General features: G+C 45.4%; 1 long non-coding RNA gene across 1 annotated transcript in view; it reads left to right on the top strand.

Annotated features, from left to right (window-relative positions):
• LOC119405208 (uncharacterized) overlaps window positions 1-16,514 on the top strand; it is a 28,206-nt gene extending 11,692 nt beyond the window's left edge. The window contains exons 2-3 of the long non-coding RNA XR_005186440.2: window positions 8,810-8,885; window positions 16,344-16,514. This is a non-coding gene — a long non-coding RNA (uncharacterized LOC119405208). The remainder of the gene's footprint in view (window positions 1-8,809; window positions 8,886-16,343) is intronic.
• The last annotated feature ends 3,315 nt before the right edge of the window (window positions 16,515-19,829 follow it).

Here is a 19,829-nt window from a genome sequence, read left to right on the forward strand (position 1 = left end):
GTTGATGACCGGGTCAGACTGGGAGCAGTGGTCGAAATTTCAATGAAGACCCACTGCTGGCGATCGACTAACAAAGATCACACTGCGATAGAAAAACCGCGACCACTGGGAGGAAACGCACGCGGTAAGGCCTGCCACGCGCTCTGCAACTGGCGTGACAGGGTTAGTTTGTCGGGTCACCGACGTGGCACCACCAGAGGATGACGGGTTTCGCGAGCGCCCGCGGGATCACATGCACAGCGCGCTTGCGGAAGTTAAGCTTGAGTGCGTGCGTATTCATGTGACGTGCGCAGTGTTATTTTAAAATCCATCTACCGTGTACATATCGCTTCGTTACCAATATTGCTTGTAGATCCTTCCAGCTGTTGCGCAAAATTTGTGCTTGCCTTGCCCAAGATGAAACTTCGTGCACCGATCGCTTTTCGCTAAAAAAGTAATCCGTGTGCATACTTTGCTGGTATCCCAGAAGATCACAAGTAACGGATCTGGAGGTGCCACACCTTTTCCAATGCGCCAAAATTCTTCATTTTGCCTACCAGTCTGTCGCTTGAGATTTAGTCATTTTATTCAGAAAAAGCGACCTCAAAAATTGCAGCTCCCGCTGTTTAAGTATGCATGAAATAAGATAACTTTTCAACAGCGGAGCTGTTTAAGCGGACCATCAGTCCGTGCCCTTAATCCGTGACGGTGGTGCAGAACTGGCACTCATGAACTGGCACGGGCTCTCTTCGTCCTATTCTTCATTTTCTGCTGCGCGCTCAGAACACGTGTGCCGATTTTTCCGGCGTGCAATTCAATAAATTTATGGGAGAGAGAACGAGTACGGATGGAGAGAAAGAGAATAAAACATTTATTTCAAACAAGTTAGTTTGATTCTCTAGTGGTTGGACCTCATGGCCTGGAAGACCATTGGCTCTTGCCGCCATCCGGGCTTGGTCGACCAGGGCTTGTTGCTGCCCTGGGTCCGAGCTGGACAAGGTCGCCTGCCACTCGACTAATGCAGGATTATGTTTGTCTGACATATTGGGATTGCCTTGGCACTCCCAGACAATATGGAATAAAGTGGCCGCTTGGGGACAGAATTTACATTGTTGATTGTACGCCGAAGGGTCTAATTTGGACAATATATAAGGATTTGGAAAATATAATAATTGTAATCGTCGTTAGAAAAAGAAATAGAAACATAGATAAAGAAAAGGAAGAAGTACAGAAAAAAAAGACAAAGAAAGAAATAGACAGAGAGAGAAATATATACAAAGAAACAGATATCAAAGAAAGAGGTAGAAAACAGAGAGCAAGACAGAATTAGAAAGAAACAGAGAGAAAAAAAACAGGAAGCGAGAAATAGAGAGAGATATAGAGAAAGGAAGATAGAAAAAGCGAGAGAGAGAAATAAATGGAGTAGAAAGAGGAAGACAGATATGCAATAAACAGAAACAAAAAGACTGACAATTCTCCAGTAATCGGCTTGATACATACATATATCCATATACTTCCGCTGCCTTTCCAAGATTGTTACGTGGAATATGCCATTATATTTGTAGAATCAGCTAGTAGGAAGCATCCGAAACTGAAGTACTTTTCGGCAGAGCATCCGGTATCAGACTACCTCAGCAATTTTCAAAGTATGTTTTTCCATAAACTTTGTGCGTATAAACAATATGCACGTGTATTGGTAGATGTTTCAAATGAATACTTATCAATCATTTTCAGCTGAGATACCTCCAAGGTACTGGAGCAATGCCACAGGAATTGAAGTACTTAGCATTGCAAATGATGGGTTGAAGGTTTATGAATATAAGAACATCTTTTATCATGTGCAGATCGATATAACGTTGCTAGCACATTATTTCAGCCACAAGGGAAGGAGTCATTCCTATAAAAAAATAAGGAGCTCGGAACCTGGAATTAAATTTTAGTGGCTATTCAGCTTGCGCGAATAGACTCTACTGAATGCATGATATGTCATGACTGTGACAGATATAATCGAAAAAAAATGGCGAAGCTCGCAATAAGTCGCGCAAGGCTTGAAACAGCGAAAATGGAGGATTCTGAAGTCTACTGTGCTTGTTTATAGGTTGTTGCTAAGCTTTAGCTAGATTAATTATGAGGCTGATGTCCCAGCTCCAGAATTGTGCGTTCGTACCTCTCATCGATGTAAGTGTACGCCGTCGTTGGCGTGAGGCTTCCATAGCTTCGAGCTCTTCTCGCAGCCGTCGTTGCCTTTCCCGCTTCCTAATATGGCAGCTTCGCCCTAGTCCTGCCAAGCCTGAAGGATGTGAGCAGCTTCGTGGCCTTGTTTGTTTTGTATTATTTTTTTTCTTTTTATCCTCTCTTTCCCTTTGTTCCTTAGCATGCGGCTGCCCCAAGGTGGGAAGCGGTTTTCGTTCTGTCGGTCGTTTCAGTGCGAAGTATAAACCTTATACGAGCAGTTTGCTAATTTGTGTCAGATGGCGCACGCGCGAGCTCTCGTGACCGCACCCTTATAATCAAAGTGCACGGGTGCTGCTTAAGCGACGCAATCCCGCTCGCTCCTCCCCCACCAAACGTTTCGGGGCCCCTATGAAATAGCGTCGGGGCCACTGCGCATGTGCGAGGCCAATACAGAGTTAGGTTTTTGCACGGGGATGCTATTTCTCGAATTTAGCGCGAGCCCCAAAGCCTGTTTCAAAAGCATTGCGTCAAACAAATATGGCAGCACCCGATGAAGCGATGGTTTTTAGGCAACACCAAACCTACCTGATTTCTGAGCAATGGATGAGATCCTGAAATGGAAAATGGTGGCAAATTCTACCGCTCCCTCATATCTCACGTATACAACAAAGATGTTTTAAAGCTCAGTTGTCCATTTTAGAGTTTGAGAGCTTAACGAAGCCTGAGTGCTTGAATGTTGGATTGTCTTTGCTGATGATTGTGAACTCACGGAATTGATGGAGATGAACAGCGAATTCATTGTCATTCAAACAAACTGAGATCAAAAAGACTGCAATCGCCACCTGCTACAGAAATAAAAAAGTATAAATTGTACAGTACACTTGTTTCCATTTAGGTGAATCCGCCTGTCAAGTTCACGGGGGTGACAGACGCGTAGCAAAGCAATTATGTAGTGCGCTCTGTCACCATTGGCTAAGGGCGTTCATACCTTTCACATTGCTGGCAACAGCTATGAAAACAGAGTACAGAAGTTGAACTGTCTTGGCTAATGACGGAAAGAAGATGGACTTGCAGGATGAATGGAGATAAGCAGTGAATTCATTACCACTGCACTTTGCAAACTCAAATTTTATAGAACACGTCTGCCAAAGGAAATTTTGTGTGCTGGCTTTTATCTATAATTCTTCAATGTTCGTTTTTCAGGCCCTCTTCACGCTGTAAGCGCAAGACGCAAGCAATGAGAGTAAAACCTTATCTGAAAACTGTTACCTCTTCCTTCACAAAAATCCGGCAGACGCATAGCGCTTTGGAGCCCCAACTTCTAGGGGCTCGAAAGCGCCCCCTCTTGCTACGAAGATTCCTGGGCTCGTTTCACCTATGCTTCAGCCCCATTCGTCCGAAGCACTGAACATCTTTTTACTAGCGTGTATAACATACGATGCGCGGGGCTATGTTATTGATTTGGATTTATACGGAACATGACGGCGACGGCAACGGCAGAAATCACCTGCTGCATCCCTAGAGTAACTATAGCAATAAAAAATTGCTTCAGCAGCATGTTCGCTGCCACGGTCGTATTTCAGAATGGTCGGATAAGTAAGGAAAAAAACATACAGGGTCCCTTATGTATTGCCCTAACAGGACCCCAAGCCGCAAACCATCTTCTTTTCCTTCTAAGTCGATTTATTGATCTAGCTCCGCCACCAAGCGTTCTGCACCTAACGTGGTTCTGCACAGCGTCCAGGATCGGATACACCTCACCTAGTATTGAACTGCGTCCGTGATCGGCCCACATTTGACCAAGCCACGGTGTGATGTCATGACGAAATTATAGGACGGTACGTCCCGTGACATCACAGTGACATGAAGATGATGTCATAAATATCGGCGATCTGTGCCGTCGTGATAACGTCAAATGGTGGCGTCATCTGTCATCACGATTTATTACATCACTTTTTCCCGACGCCGCAGGACGCCGACACCCACGGTCAGTTTTAGCGTTTGATGAACCATATCAGGCTTTCGTTTTAATTCCGTCTTAATATCTTATAAAAACACTAAGCTAAATGGAACTTCTTACCCTGTACCTTACCATGGCGCCATAGATACTGACGTCGTGTGGTTGGTTCGTATTTGCTAAATGTTAACAATAAATACTGATACTTATAGGACGAAATTCTATTCCGCAAGAACCGAAGTTACAGTATAACAATTTGCGCACATCTTTAAAGCACGAAAGGAGCCCACAAATTAAAAAAAAAATATGGATGATCTTTCTGTCAGGAATCGATGTACACGAAAGTGAAACGTGTCATCACGGAAGTAGTTGATTGTTTATAGTGCATTGGAATATGAGAGCTTGTACAGTGTCTACTGTTGTTTGGCAGATATAGCACCGCTTGATCTGGACGCACTCACGTTGATGCCAAGTGGCACATCTCCATACGGACGACTAACGCCAATGATCTTTATTTAACCCTTGCTGAAGTTCTTAACATATACATGGACACGACATATGGTGAATCCCTCGAAAAGATTGCATCAACATGCACATAATAGACACTGATACTCAATATTCACTCCTTCAAAACGTCGTGAAACGCGAGGAGAAACGCTACACGTGTCGTGTCTTCCCTCTAGCCTGGCTGTTAATTCTCACAGGGCGAGCGGGCAATGCGGTCGAGCCAGTCGAGCATAGGAGAGCTATTTTTCGATATGGATGGATGCTATTAGTGAGGCTTGGGCTAAAGCCACAACCTCGCTGTGTGTTAAAGCGTTGACAAAATCAGGCGCCGTTGACAAACGCGCCGAATAGCATGGTTGTAGCAACGGCGCGTTCTTATAATAATAATATAATATCTGGGGTTTAACGTCCCAAAACCACGATATGATTATGAGAGACGCCGTAGTGGAGGGCTCCGGAAATTTCGACCACCTGGGGTTCTTTAACGTGCACCTAAATCTAAGTACACGGGCCTCAGACATTTTCGCCTCCATCGAAAATGCAGCCGCCGCGGCCGGGATTCGATCCCGCGACCTTCGGGTCAGCAGTCGAGCGCCATAACCACTAGACCACCGTGGCGGGGCAACGGCGCGTTCTTCTTTTTCTTTTTTCGAGCCTGGTTGCACACTTGTCGCCACCCCGTTTTAAAAGGGACGCTCATAGCATCCATCCATCCATGCAAGAGCCCTGTGAACGGAAAGTGTGAAATATAAAAGGCGCTTTCATGCAGCATCCGTTATGTGTTTGGCGGTATCTCAGTCGGCTAAAGGCCACCAGACATCGTCGTGGACCAAGAGGTCATGGGTTCGACTCCTGTCAACAAAACTTTTTCTTAGTTTTTTTTTCTTTGCCATCTAAATGGCGTTTCTTTTGCTGACGTATTTCCGTGACGGAAATGCGTCATGAAAGTCTTGGTGGACCCCGAAAAAAGGCACTTTCGCGTTAAAATTTTTTTGTTGGTGCTGTTGCACGTTACAATAGAGTTAATTCCCAATGATGCCGTGGCAGGGCTGCGTCAAATCAGCAGTAACTGGGAAGTTTCATATAAAGGACGCGGTCACGAGCTCTGGCGCACGTGCTGTCCCGGCAGACGTCAGTAGTCGGCTCGTATAGTCTTGCATAGGTTGTGCTCTCATCGTTTATTGCTCGTTCGGACGACAGACAGCGTGAAAGCCATTTTGTCTCCCTGAGCAGCCGCATTCCTTCGCACCAGCGTTTTTAAGTTACGCGAGATGATCTGATCCAAAATAGTTAGATGCTAAACTTGCTTTGTAAAACATCATAATTTGTTGCTATCCCATTCATTGCTTAGCCCTTGCAACGAAACTGTCATATCTTTAATAACATCGTGTTTTCTTTTGAAATCCCAACAAGCTGTGATTAACATGGTCAGTAACCCACTGAGTGTTATTGCACAATCGTTTCTTGATAATAAATGTCTGTGTGGTCCTTTCCCTCCTTTCCAGCTGTCTTGGGAAAAACGCTGCTCGCCTTGTTCAGTGCTTACTATGTAATAGCGTGAACGTATACTACCATGGTATTGCATGATATCTCCTTTCCCTGTACAGTGCACTGTCAGTGAACGTTAAGTACACGAGATTATCAACATTTCCGGAGCCCTCCACTACAGCACAGCCTCACAATGAAAGCATGGTTTTAGCACGTAAAACCGCAGATGTTATTATTAAATTGAAGCATTTCTTAGAGAGCACATGCCAATTTGAGCATTTCTATCTACGTATCTATTTATCTATCAATTAGGCATTATACCACAGAGCCACGTCCGGCGTAGAATTGCTTACAAAAACGCAATATGCAGCGTAATCTCGGTGCAACGTCAATTGTGGTTGTGGTGCTAGCTATCAAACATTGTAACAAAGCAATAAACAACATATGTACTCCCATGATGCATGTGTCATGTCAGGTGAACGGTTCCAGCGTTGGCTCCGCTTACATAGCAGACTAACAAATATTCAATCTCTATTTCTGTGGTTAAACAAGCTATATTCAAGCGCTCCTCGGCACTAGATGAATAATCTAAGGAATGTTTCGTGTGATATTGTCGTCGCACCATATGGAGCACTTCGTTTCGATAATACTGACGTATATGCGCTAAAGTGAGTGCTGACGTTGCGTCAGACCATAAGATACTCTTTTCAACGCCAGTGTTGTCGACGTGCCTCGTAAGCCCACGATGTGCACACAACTACAAAAACTTAGAAAAACACGTCGGTCCACCTTGTAACGTTTGGCTCAAAGCCAAAAAAGTGGAACAGCTTCGCATGAAACCAATTCCAACAGGGCGCGGGATCTGCCGAATTTTATTTCCTTATACTGCTGCGTTCTAAATAAAAAGGAGAATGAGTGAAGTGAAGTCAATGAGTAAAAAAATTAGGCAGATCCCACGTACCGTGGGAATCGATGTTATGCGAAGCATGCAGGGGATGGTGACTGTGGCGTAATTTTTCACATTGAGCGAAACGTTACGGAATGACGCTAGGGAAATGTGGTAGTGGTATACGCACACTCATGTGTTGAAGAGTTGCATACGTATTGGATAACCAGTAGTTTACAGCTGCGTAACGGTGTCAACAGCAACATGGGTGTTACAAACACCAGACGCGGTAAGCTGTTATGTAGTGATTATATTAACCAATACTAGATAGCGCGAATCCGAACAAGACAAAGAAGGAACACAGATGCGCAGGACAGGCGTTACTCGCAACTAAGCTTCATTCAGGAAAGTTTCCCTAGATATATACACAACTGAGTGGCACGCGCAGGCGCACTGCACGCTCGTTACAGTCACAGTTGCAGTTGTTACAGTTGTTATGCCTATACTTGTCTGTTATGACGGAGAACGTACGCATGCACGCACGAAACCGTGTGCATATGTGGAAGGGGTTCTTGACAGTTCTTGAACAAGGTCATCATCACCGTGATCAGTGAGCCGCAGCAGCTGGACCGGACTTGGCATTCGTATCCGTTCATGATCGCGGCTACGATGGGACTAAATGCAGTGAACTGCGAGGTACAGCACAGCTGGTGGAAATCCTGGATGCCTCTCACGTAGAAATGATCTATGATGCCTCCTGTCCTGGACGTGGCAGCGAGGTCTTTTGCTGCCCTGTCCACATCCAAGTCGTCTTTCACGCAGTATAAGGACCAGGCGTTGTTGGGTCTTGATAAAGCAATGTTGAAGTCACCGGTAATGATGGGAGGCCTGGTTCACTCGGCAGATTTATTGTAGGAGGCATTGATCCCGGTTTTTGCGCAATCCACGTGGTCCACGTTGCGGGCCACGTGGACGAAAGGATGGTAGTTGAGCGTCTTCCAGGACTGTTCTGTCTACGCCTTCCTCACTTTCCTTGCATTCGCCGCGGTGGTGTAGCGGTTACGGTGCTCGGCTGCTGACCCAAATGTCGCGGGTTCGATCCCGGCCGCGGCGGTCGAATTTCGATGGAGGCTAGATGCCCGTGTACTGTGCGATCTCTGTACACGTTAAAGAATACCTGATGGTATGTCCGGAGCCCTTCGCTACGGCGTCTCTCATAATCATGTCGTGGTTTTGGGACACAAAACCCAAACAGTTATTATTATCACTTTTCTTGCGTGTCAGTGTGCGTTCGTTCGCGGTTACTGTGTTGGGTGAACTCTATCACCTGTGGCGCATACCCGCAAAACATGAACTCTGGTATGCAGGTATGTGCCACACGTGACTGAGAGAAAGTGTTTCATGACGTACGCGACAGGTATTTTGCGTTATTCATGCCATGACCAGTGGATCGTGTTCGTCATACACTGATCCCCTGCTATGCCAATTTTGGTATACTACAAGTTATGAAGACGACCTGGAGAGGGCCCAGATGTAGGCGGCTAGATAGATAGATAGATAGATAGATAGATAGATAGATAGATAGATAGATAGATACGTAGATAGAAACGGCCAAAGTGCCTGAGGTTCGCTAAGAAATGCTTCGCATTTAATAATTGCAAAGCACCGTTCTTTCGCTGGGAGACCAATAGCTAAAATAGACTAAATTTTTCGCCATAGCTTATCTTTAGGAATGCCACGTGAACGCAACTGCGTAGAAATGCACATAATGTCATTTTTGCCTGCACTAGCTCAGAAATATGTTGTTACGCTTCCAGTTACCGCTGCAACGCTAAGCCCATGGATCATCAAGAAGTAGAAGAAAGAGCTGGCAAGGTTTATTGTGGTCAATATGTGAGTATTTTGCTGTGAATTCTTGAATATCTTGCTCGTAAATATCACGTTTACTTACGTGGTATTAAGGAAACCTGGTAAGAATGGTCGACGGTTGCATGAAAAAATGAGGAGCTCTTCCCCTATCGGGAAAAGGGGGGAAAGGGAAGCTTGACGCGTTTGTACCTGACACACAAGTTTTCAGTCTTTTTTGCTGTGACATCGAGCAATGCTTACCTCCCATGTTTTTCCTTCCTCGATGCTGGTCATTGGACCTTCCCCGAGATGCTTTCCAGCGCGGTACTTCTGTTGCTACGGACAACAGCAATGGTCATGCGTCAAACATTGAAAACCAACTATGAAATGCGCCAATCAAATGTGGCAACGTGAAATGGCACGTGAAATCGATAAAAGTTCAATCATATCAGAAAAGGCCGATCGCCGAGAAGCCCACGATCTAGGAAGCGTGAATTTATGCCACCGCCGCATCAACTATGCCACCGCCGCCGGCACCAAAATCTGTAACTCACAGAAAACTCGTTTATAAAGTCAAACTTTTCGAGCAAGTGCAAAACAATGAACGCGATAGCAACAAGTTAGCATGTTATAAGAATTAAGGCTAACGGCTAAAGCTCTAAGAGAACTCGGCTGCTGGAGCGAGCGAAGCAACCGCCGTGTTCTTTATGGGTTCAACGTAGTGCAAATCCTTGTGATCAAAAGGATGCGAACGCACACTTTTGTTCAAATTCGCCGTTCATGTCGGAGTGATGAAGGCCACCTCCCGCATCTCTCTATGCCCCATGGTGCGCAGTAGACGGCCGGCGCGTTCCTTCTATGCTTGCGCCACAGCCGGCAGCAACCTACCACGCTTTCACTCGCGCTTAGAACATGCGACTCACGGGACGATGTTATCAATTTGGGCTTAATACTTAACATGACGAGCACCACGATGCCGACAGAAAAAATGCTACTCGAGTGTCTATATTATTGCTATCACATTAAAAATTGCACAATAAGCCGGGAATAGGTCGAAATTACCTCATCGTTTTGGAGGACGTAGTGAAAGTGCGTTGCAATCTAAATGCTGGTGCAAAACGCATAACTACCAAAGGCGAGTTTATGCAACGGCGCTGTGCCACAAGAATCTACTTATGAACGCCGTCATCTTTGTAGTATTGTCGTTGGAAGCGGAGAGTCATTCAGTTTAGAGGTAGCGTAACTTTTGCGTTGTTTTTATTTCAATACTTAGCATTGTTTGACTCTATGTTGGGGGCTATTCTCTTTCATGCACCTTGCCTTTGACGTTTTTCCTTTAGACAAAACAATTTACTCATATATGTGCAAATACTGGATGATGATGGGTTACGATCCTTCTTAGCACCGCTTCTGAAGCACGCCAGCGACAAACAGTGGCTTAGCCTGCTCTAGCTAAGTTTTATTACATTGTACGGCAATTTAACTTTATGTGCAGGCCTTGCCATCTTCTGCGGGCTTACCGTCGCCGAATGGCCTGCGCACGAAGCTGTGCTGCACTAATAAAGCGCAGGGTTTCGTTGGGGCGCTATAATTCCTCTAAGATGCGAGCGTTTGTGAAAATAACTGGCGGCAGGCTTTACTGTTGAAGTGGACGCAAATCGGTGACGGATTGTGATGCAGGAAAAGAAGAGCGTGGTGATTGGTCTGTTGGTATATAGTGTGAAAGAGCGACGATACGTAGAGGCAAGTACACAAGGAAAAACAGATTGCATGAATGAACAGATAGATTCAGACACATAATAGATTCAAAGTTCAACGTACGCGCTGAACACAGTGCCAACACAAAAATTCAGAAGCCTTTCCCATCTTTGCAAAATTGGGGCAAGTGAAGCTTGACGTCGGCGTGCCTCACCTACTGCTTTAATTTCCTTGTTTCTTTCGTATTGTGCGATGCTCCCTCCTAACGTGAGCGTTCAGTTTTATTATGCATATTGGCCGTCTCTGTCTTCAGGCTGAACCGTCGTGGCGTCTTCGATGTTCTTTCCAGTGTTCGTGAGCCTGTAGAACTGCCCAATGAAAGGACCGTCACGCGATCTTGGAAACGTGGGTCAGGAATTGAATTTTATTGATGTCGAAATGTTTCTGAAATGTGCACTTACCCAGGTCGACCTTACGCGTTGTCAAGTAGATCGCTTTGAGTCCGCCAACACAAAGTATTTCAAAGGCACCCGCAGAAATTATAATGCGTTCCAATTGTTTTTTTAAATGCGAAGCATTTCTTAGCGAACCTCTCGCACTTTGAGCGTTTCTATCTACGCATCTATCTATCTATCTATCTAGCCGCCTACGTCTAGGTGCTCTCATGGTCGCCTCCTTAACTTTGTGTAGACCAAAATTTGCATGGAAGGGTAAGAGGTTTTGACGAATATGACTGCCGGGTCATGACATGAATAACGTTAAAATCCTGTCGCGTACGTCGTCAAACCCTTTCTACTAGACACGTGTGGCACATACCCGTTTACAATGGGCCACGGTGTACGGGTATGCGCCACAGGTGATTGACAGTTAATATCTACCCAGGAACGGCGAGAACAGACATTGGTAACTTAAATGCTAGAGCGTTAAGGAAAACCAACATACGCAGCGTTGACTCAACGAATTGAAAGAATGAAAATTAGGATCCCAGCAGGAATCGAACCCAAGTATTCTGCGTGGCAATCAGGTATTCTACCACTGAGCCACGCCAGGTCTATAAACTGGTTTGGAAAAACAGCCTACGCAGGCGTAATGTCGATGCAACGTCAACTGGGGTTGTGGTGCTGGCTATCTAATTTTACAAGAAAGCAATAAACACTACATGATACTCCTACGATGTGTACTCCTACGATACAGGCGTCATATCAGATTAACGCCTGTAGTTCCAGTGTTGGCTCCGCTTTTATAGCAGTCTAATAAACGTTACGTTTTATTCCTATGGTTCAGCAAGGTATATTGAAGCATTGCTCGACCCCGGAGGAATACGTTAACGAAAGTTACAAATGATATCCACATTACCGCACTGTAAAGTGCACTTCGTCCACCAGAACGACGCAGTGTCCTCTTCATTTCTTACGAGGCTGGGCGATGGCCTCATGCGGACCGAGGATGATGACAGATTGACTGACAGCCGCTTTGTAGACTAGGCTACGTAGGTCATATACGCCGAGGTAGTCTAGGAATAGGACAAACACCATCCGCTGATGTTGGTCTACGTAGCACTATCCAGGCCTACCAGCCTCGACGGCCTATACCTCACCAACGCGAAGAGTGGCTTCAGGTTCCGACATGTCGCCGGCTCTGTCGACAGACAATTTTTCGACGTAATGACCGAGGCATCCACGAATTCCAACAGCTCTACTATACCACATACTTCACTAGACATGGACCCCTCGTCGCCACGATCACGACCGCATCCTATAACAAGTCATTTCCAGCTGCTGCTGCTCACTGATCACGGTGATGATGCCCTTGTTCAAGAACTATCGAGAACTTCTTGCAAACATGCACACGGGATCGTGAAACGTGCGTGCGTTCTCGGGACACGTATAAGCACTGCATATCAGCTTTCCGCTTCTGGTGTTGGTAATACCGACCTTGCTATTGGCAGCGTTACCCAACCGTGAACAACTGGTTATATAACACATATGCGGCTCTTCAACATAGATATGTGTGCGTATAATATTTATACAAATCTTTAGCGTCATTTTGTAACGTGTCCCTCAGTAAAAAGCGTTACGCCAGTCATCTACCCGCCGCATGCTTCGCAAACATCGACTCCCACGGTACGTGGGATCTGCCGAATTTTTTTTCTCACCATCGGTAGAACGCAGTCGTATGCTTCAGTTCAGTTCAAAGTGGGCAAGCATGTGCTTGAGGCCTGGTGGTCTAGGCGCGCGCTTCGGACCGAGGGGACCGGGCTTCGGACTTTATCCTCGGAAAGAGAGTGTATTTAGTTTGATTTATTATTTCTTTGGTGCGCGGCAGCTCTGGGTGAAGAGGGATTTTGGTGAGCGCGTCAGGTTTCTTTTTTTTTCATGATGGTTGGTTTATTGGAACCCCAGTATCGCTAGCTTCACAGGGTAATCAGAACGAACCTCGCTTGAAAAGACTGATGGACGCAGAGCGAGGGATATATTTTGACCACCACATTCGTCCTTCGCTAAATGGATGTAGCCATTGTCATTCGCGCTGTTTAAGCGTGAACTCGTTGGAACTACATTGAAAGGCCTTTATTACCAAGCCACTGGTACCACAATAAATTTCCCTTATACATGTCACTTCGTTATATGCATTGCGCAGTTTTTTTACCCCAATAAAGCAGATAAACATACTTAGAGATTGAAATGTTTATTCACAGCAGGCTCAAATGGCCGTGGCGAAAAAAAATGCATTTTTCTACTTCACATATAGGACTAACCCAATGCTCGACCTGATGCGCTGGATTTACTCGCTGCGCGTTAAGTCTGCGACTAAGTGTATTCATTGCGAAGTAGCAATTCAGTAATTGGAACACTTATTCCCTTCGTTAAACAGGCGAATTTGCTATAGTGGTCTTCGCTGTAGCGGCGTTCAAAATACATAAGAAACGTAGTAATGCGGCCAGGCCATGCGGCATGCTTCGTTGTACAGGCTATCTTGTAGCAAAAGCGTTCGTTTTAGCGGCGTTTGAATGTCTCTATCTTCGCCCCATACAGTAGGAGAAATAAATACGCAGCTGTCCTAGCGGCTAGCGCTTGCACTTGGCATGGGAACGTGCTTGTGCAATGTTCAGCGCATCGCTTGCATACCCGAGAGATATCTTTACCGCAGCTGTCGAGTGCTCTTTTACCTGTAAAGTTTTTTTGCTGATTCGTTACTCTGTCGGTCCGTTCAGGTCGTCATGATATTTAACCATTTCACTTATATATGCTGTTTTATATCATGCAAAAGAAGGTTATGTGGGCCTCCAATGTTTCTGAGTTTAGCCCTTAGGGGGAACATGATTACAACTAAGATGATGTAACGAGCATTATTATAACTACTTTAGTATATATTGAAAAACTTAATCAGGTGTACGCATATTAGCTTGAAACTGGATGCAATGAATCCCGATTTTACGAAGTTCCACATCTACCAAAAACGTTTCATTCCCCGAGAAGTAACCTAAGGGTTCAGTGTTGTCATCAACATGTATTAACTAACCGATTTGGCCACCAAAGCCTAGTTAATGAAGCTTTTCCTGAAGTTACTTAGTGAAAAGACGGCTATTTTCTTGTAATTATAAAAGGTAGAGGCGTCTCTTTGACTGTGCGCTGTAACGCTATCACGCCGAAAATTTAGGTGCCCTATCTTTGTAGGAAGCGCACAACTTTTGCAAAGGACACGAAAGAAGAGACACGCTTCCTACCAAGATGAATCCATACCAACTGGCCCGATATTATTGTTTATTAGGTGCCCTAGTTAAAGCAACAGCTGTACTTAAACGAGGCTGCGCGCTGCGTCCATGCACGGAAGAACTGACTCAACAGTCGGTAGCACTCATACGTAGCGGATGGTTCTGCGGGTGCAGGTGATCGCTTTGGTTATTTCATCGTCTATGCAACGCATGGCACTGATAATCTCCTCGCAAAACTTTGCTCGGCCTGCTAGCACAATGACACCGAATTCGTTGTTCACGTAATGGTATATCGGCAGCATGTCATTATATCGTTATGCGGCCGTTTATCTGGCCTACATTGCGTGGACGTGATTTGCTCTACGTCTGGGCGGCCCTCACGCCGCCCTCGTGAACTTTGAGAGGCGCAAGTGTGGGTTGCTGGTAAAAACAATGCTGTGGTAGCTCTCGGGTATCGCTAAAAAGAATTTTAATTTCGAAAGACTGAATAACCACTTTCTCGATTTTCCGAAATTCCCGATGTGAATAAAAAATTAGAGCGCGGTTGTGGCTTCCTTGAATGCGGTCTCAACTTTAGGGTAAACATCTATTAGTTTTCAACGTAAGCGTTTAATTCGTCAACAGACACCTGCATGCGCCAAGCGGCGGTGTATTGCGCATTGTTGACGTTTCCCAGCACAAAATCACACAGCAATGAAATTAAATGAAAATTTATAGTTTTAGTACAGCACATATCAATCAAGGCAATGAAATATCTCAAAACTACAACGATTACATGTCGATGTCATGTTTTGCATTACAATAATGAGGTGGCATAAATTTAAGCGCTGCCAGAACCACGGTATTGGAAACGTTCCTTATTCAATCGGCCGCCAAAAACGGTAGGAAGGCTAAAAGTTGTTACATTTTTACCGCAATAAACGGTGTCACGAACGTGATAGCCAGCACTTAATGAACGCGGGCCTTCAACCAATGTTTAGGTACGACAACACGACGCCAGATCTGCCCAACGTGTTATACAGGAAAAATAAATCCTAAGGTAGTTATATTTAGTGGAGGTGCATAGGAAAGCATACTCACTCACGATTCGACTCACTCAGACTCACTGAGGCTCAGATAGAACCGTGAGTCTGAGCGAGTCAGGCTGAGTAATATTTTCATGAGTCTGAGTCCGAGTGAGCCCGGTTGACAAAAATATCACTGAGTCTGAGTCCGAGTGAGTCCGAATGAGAAAAATTTTGGTGAGTCTGAGTCCGAGTGCGCCCTAAGGGCAAAATATATTTCATGAGTGAGTCTGAGTGAGCTCCACATTTTTTTGCCGACCTATGGTTCTATCTACTCAATTTCATCATTACTATCAGCTTTATCATGACTAACGTGTATACTGACGTCAACTCCCACATACCTCAAAGCACTAGCGTTCATATGCCATCTCAATATTATTGATGAGAGGCGTGAGTTACGGAGGGGCGTGAGGGGAGGGATGTTTGACCTACCTCTGGCAAAATATTTCACGGGAAGTTCTTGATAAAAGAGCCCGTGTGAGTCATATCTTTCGATATAAATGCCATTACTACATTGTGACGATTGATAACTCATATTTGAAGGTATGATATCAAAACGTGCAAAGTAGAACTCCAGTTATATGAGATATTGATGTTAAAGCGCATTGACAATATTGCCGAAAAAGCTAATTATACGCTTATGGACTCATGAGTCGACTCACTCAGACTCAGATCGAGCCGTGAGCCTAAGTCTGAGTGAGTGCGAGCGAGCAATATTTTGGCGAGTATGAGTCCGAGTGATTCCGGTTGAGAAAATTTTCAATGAGTCTGAGTCCGAGTGAGTCCGAATAAGAAAAATTTTGGTGAGTCTTAGTCCGACTGAGTCCTAAAGGCAAACTATATTTCATGAGTGGGCCTGAGTGAGCTCCACATTTTTGCCGACCTATGTGGAGCCGTAAGCGGAACACTTGCTCGCTTTGTGGCGTCTCCTTTGAAAAGGCCGTTGTACAGTTAAAGTAGGCGAGAAATATATTAGCGTTTCTGGTTAATGGATGGTCGTTGATGTATGCTGTAACGTCTTTTCAGAGCTGCAAGGATGGCACCTGCCCGCCTGTCTGCTATTGTCAATCCTCCTGGCAAAATTGGTTTTACAGTTATAAAAGTTGTGTCTGCGGTGTGGCCGGATCATGCTAGTTAAGAAATTAGTTGTTAAATAAACAATCAAATATCATTATTTGTTGACTGGCAGATTTATTTCTCTTGCTAGAAGCACTGTTCATTGACTACGGTAGATGTGCGACCCTCAGCACAGGCCAACAGTCGGGCATCACGTATGTATACACGAAATATGCATTGCTGTACAAAGTTGCAGTGATCCGTAAAATGGGTGTCTGTCGTGTTGCTAGATAAATATCATTTACAGGTATTACGACGAATACTGTTGCCCAATAGGGAAATGGACTCCTCAAGCGCGTAATGTGACCATAGACGTCAGCGTAAACAGGAGCGATGTAAAAAATCATCACGTAATGACGTGATCATGACACAACAGCACACAAGAATTTGTGGCATCATGATTTCAAACAACGCGACGTCATTGCACGCCATCATCGCTTGGTAAAAAGTGGACCGATGTCTAATTAGCGGCAAAACCGCGTTGAGTGCAGAAAGCTTTCGGGAATGGGATTAATACCATCGACTGAGGAGTAACAAAAACAAAAAAAACAAACAGTTGCGCCGTAAGGGCGAAGCAATGAATGCGATAGCAAGAAAAGCGGCCCGTGATGGACGCCCTGCTACGCTGCAGAAATATCTGCCCCCCAGCAGCAACTATCGCGCGAGCAGACAACGGAAGGGCAAGGTTCTCCCTGCGCAAATATTCGAAGAAGCGAGCGAGCTGGCCGACGACTTTTAAATGTGCCTGTTGCGCTCCTCGCGCCATCTTGCTGGTATGGAAGTAAGGCTTAAAGTGCCTGCCATCTCCGAGTCCTGCCAGCGGTAAAAGGTGTGTATATAACGCTCGCCGTTACCTACCTAAAGGATCTGCGTTTGTGGCGCAGTGGTTATCGCAACGCGCTGCGGTGCGAGAGTTCGCTGGTTCGATTCCATGCTTCGGAAGCATTTTTCTGAATTATTTTTTGGGGGGAATTATATATATATATATATATATATATATATATATATATATATATATATGTATATATATATAGGCAGATACTTATACATATACGGTGCATGACGGCGGGGACGGGGCCGGTAAAAACCTGCCGAGACTGTCCATATATATGCTATTGCAATAATAATTTCAGCCAGCGAGTCGTGTTCGGCAAGTCTACATAGGGCCATGTTGATGCACTCCACTCTTGTTGCGACTTAGTGGGATGACCATTTCTCGCTTTCACGTCCTGCCCCCTCAGTGAGTTTGCCAATTCCAATTGTTTTATGACCTCTATACGCTGTGGGGTCACTACCGCCCAGCCTACTCTTACGTGTTCTCCACTCTCACTGGGAGGACTACCTGCTCACACGTCTTTTACTGCGAGTGGGAAGATACCCACCTCACAAGAAAGGGTTCCTGAGCCATGCTTTGTGTTTGATGAAACACATACGCCCGAAAAACAGATTCTGCTCTGGACGCATCAGCGAAGTATTATAGCCATGCGGGGCAAGGAAAGTTTGCAAGCGCAGCTAAAACTTGACACTGTATCAGACGCCCTCTTTTCATAGAGGCTTGTCCGCACCGTCTGATGATGTGAATATCATACGCAACTTTCGTTAACGTATTATTCTGGGGTCGAGCAAAGCTTGAATATAATTTTCTAAATCATAAACATACAACTTTAATGTATATTACATTTCCATGAAAGCAGAGCCAACACTAGAACCCCAATTGACGTTAGCCCGGCATGACGCCTGTATCACAGAACATATGTAATGTTTATCGCTGTTATAAAGTTAGACATCCAGCACTACCACTACAATTGTCGTTGCATCGACATTACACTTGCATAGGGCCTTTTTCCAAAGCAGTTTACAGAGCTGGCGTGGCTCTGCGGTAAAATCCCTGACTGCCACGCAGAATACTTGGGCTCGATTCCTGTTGGGATCCTATTTTCATTATAATGCCGGCTTTTCCTTACGCTCTCGCATTTAGATTATCAATGCCTGTTCTCGCCGTTCCTTTGCTCGTTATCTGGATTGAGAAGGCTCAATCTGGTTCTAGGTTTACACGATACGAACAGCTGGGCCGGCGTCTCTTCAGTAACACCAGTTGGTGTGTTTCTATAATTGAATAAGTACTGGTCGATCCGGTGCATGAGAGACTTCATCTGCCCATTCCTCTGCTCGTCCATGGCCTGCTTAAGATTTTTTTCAACGTCTGTACACAACGCTCCGCGCTGCCGTTCGATGCCGCGCGATAAGGCGGCGATGTGTTGTGCCTCCGTCTAGAAAAGTTGCGAGGTAAATTGCCAACCATTGTCTGCTACCGCTTCTTGCAGTAATCCGTACGCTGCAAATACTGTGCGCAGTTTTTCTATTGTCTTTGCGCTACAAGTTTACCTCATCGGAACCACTTCAACCCACGTGGAGTAGGAATCAGCAAGCACTAGAAACCAATGCTGATCTCGACGCGCAAAATCAAAGTGCACACGCTCCCACCGGCGCTCCGCCACTCCCCATGACATCATCGGAATTTTGGGCGCCGCATTTTGCGTCAACGGGCATGTCGCACACTATTTACCTCTTTGCTCAAGATCCTGCGTAAGGCGAGGCCAACACACGTGGTTTCTAGACAGCGTTTTCATACAGGCGATTGCAGGAGGGTCTTCGTGCAACAGTGATAGCACTTTTTCGCGAAGACAATGGCACTATCACCCTGTTTCCCCACGTCACACGTTCGCTGTCAACAGAAAGCTTGCTGCGTCGCACAAAATAGGGCGCGAGTGCGTCGTCAGACATCTTTAAAGGCCAACCATTCTGCATGCAAAACAACACTTTTGATAGCAGGCTGTCTTTTCTCGTTTTACCTCTGACATGTTCTGCAGAGAGTGGGAGCTCATGTAGCATAGCAAAACATATGTACTCCGACACGTCATCCGAGTTCCGAAGCGGCAGGCGTGAAAGTGCATCTGCATTGCCGATATCCTGTCATTTGCTATAAAACCATTTGGAGTAATAAGCAGCAATCTGCAGGACACATCGCTGCAAACGTGCCGCCGACATAGCAGGAATTGGCCTATCCTGTGCCAAATATCCTGCCAAGGGTTCATAATCTGAGTTTATGCCGAATTTTTGCCCAAAAAGATACTCATGAAACTTATTTAGCCCGTACACCACAGCCAGTGCTTCTTTTTCGACGTGGGCATATGCCTGCTCTGTTTAAGTGAGACTTTAGAGGCAGAAGCGATTGGCCTTTCTTTTGAGCCTACCTTGTGAAACAGCAGTGCGCCTAAACCATACGGAGATGCGTCGCAAACGTGCCCTAGCTCCTTTGAAGTTTCATAGTAGGTGAATAGAGACGTACTCAGCAAGCAGCTATTGGATGCTTTGAAGGCTTTTTCGGCGACCTCC

Source organism: Rhipicephalus sanguineus, chromosome 9, assembly GCF_013339695.2.
Source record: "Rhipicephalus sanguineus isolate Rsan-2018 chromosome 9, BIME_Rsan_1.4, whole genome shotgun sequence".
NCBI classification, from domain to species: domain Eukaryota; kingdom Metazoa; phylum Arthropoda; class Arachnida; order Ixodida; family Ixodidae; genus Rhipicephalus; species Rhipicephalus sanguineus.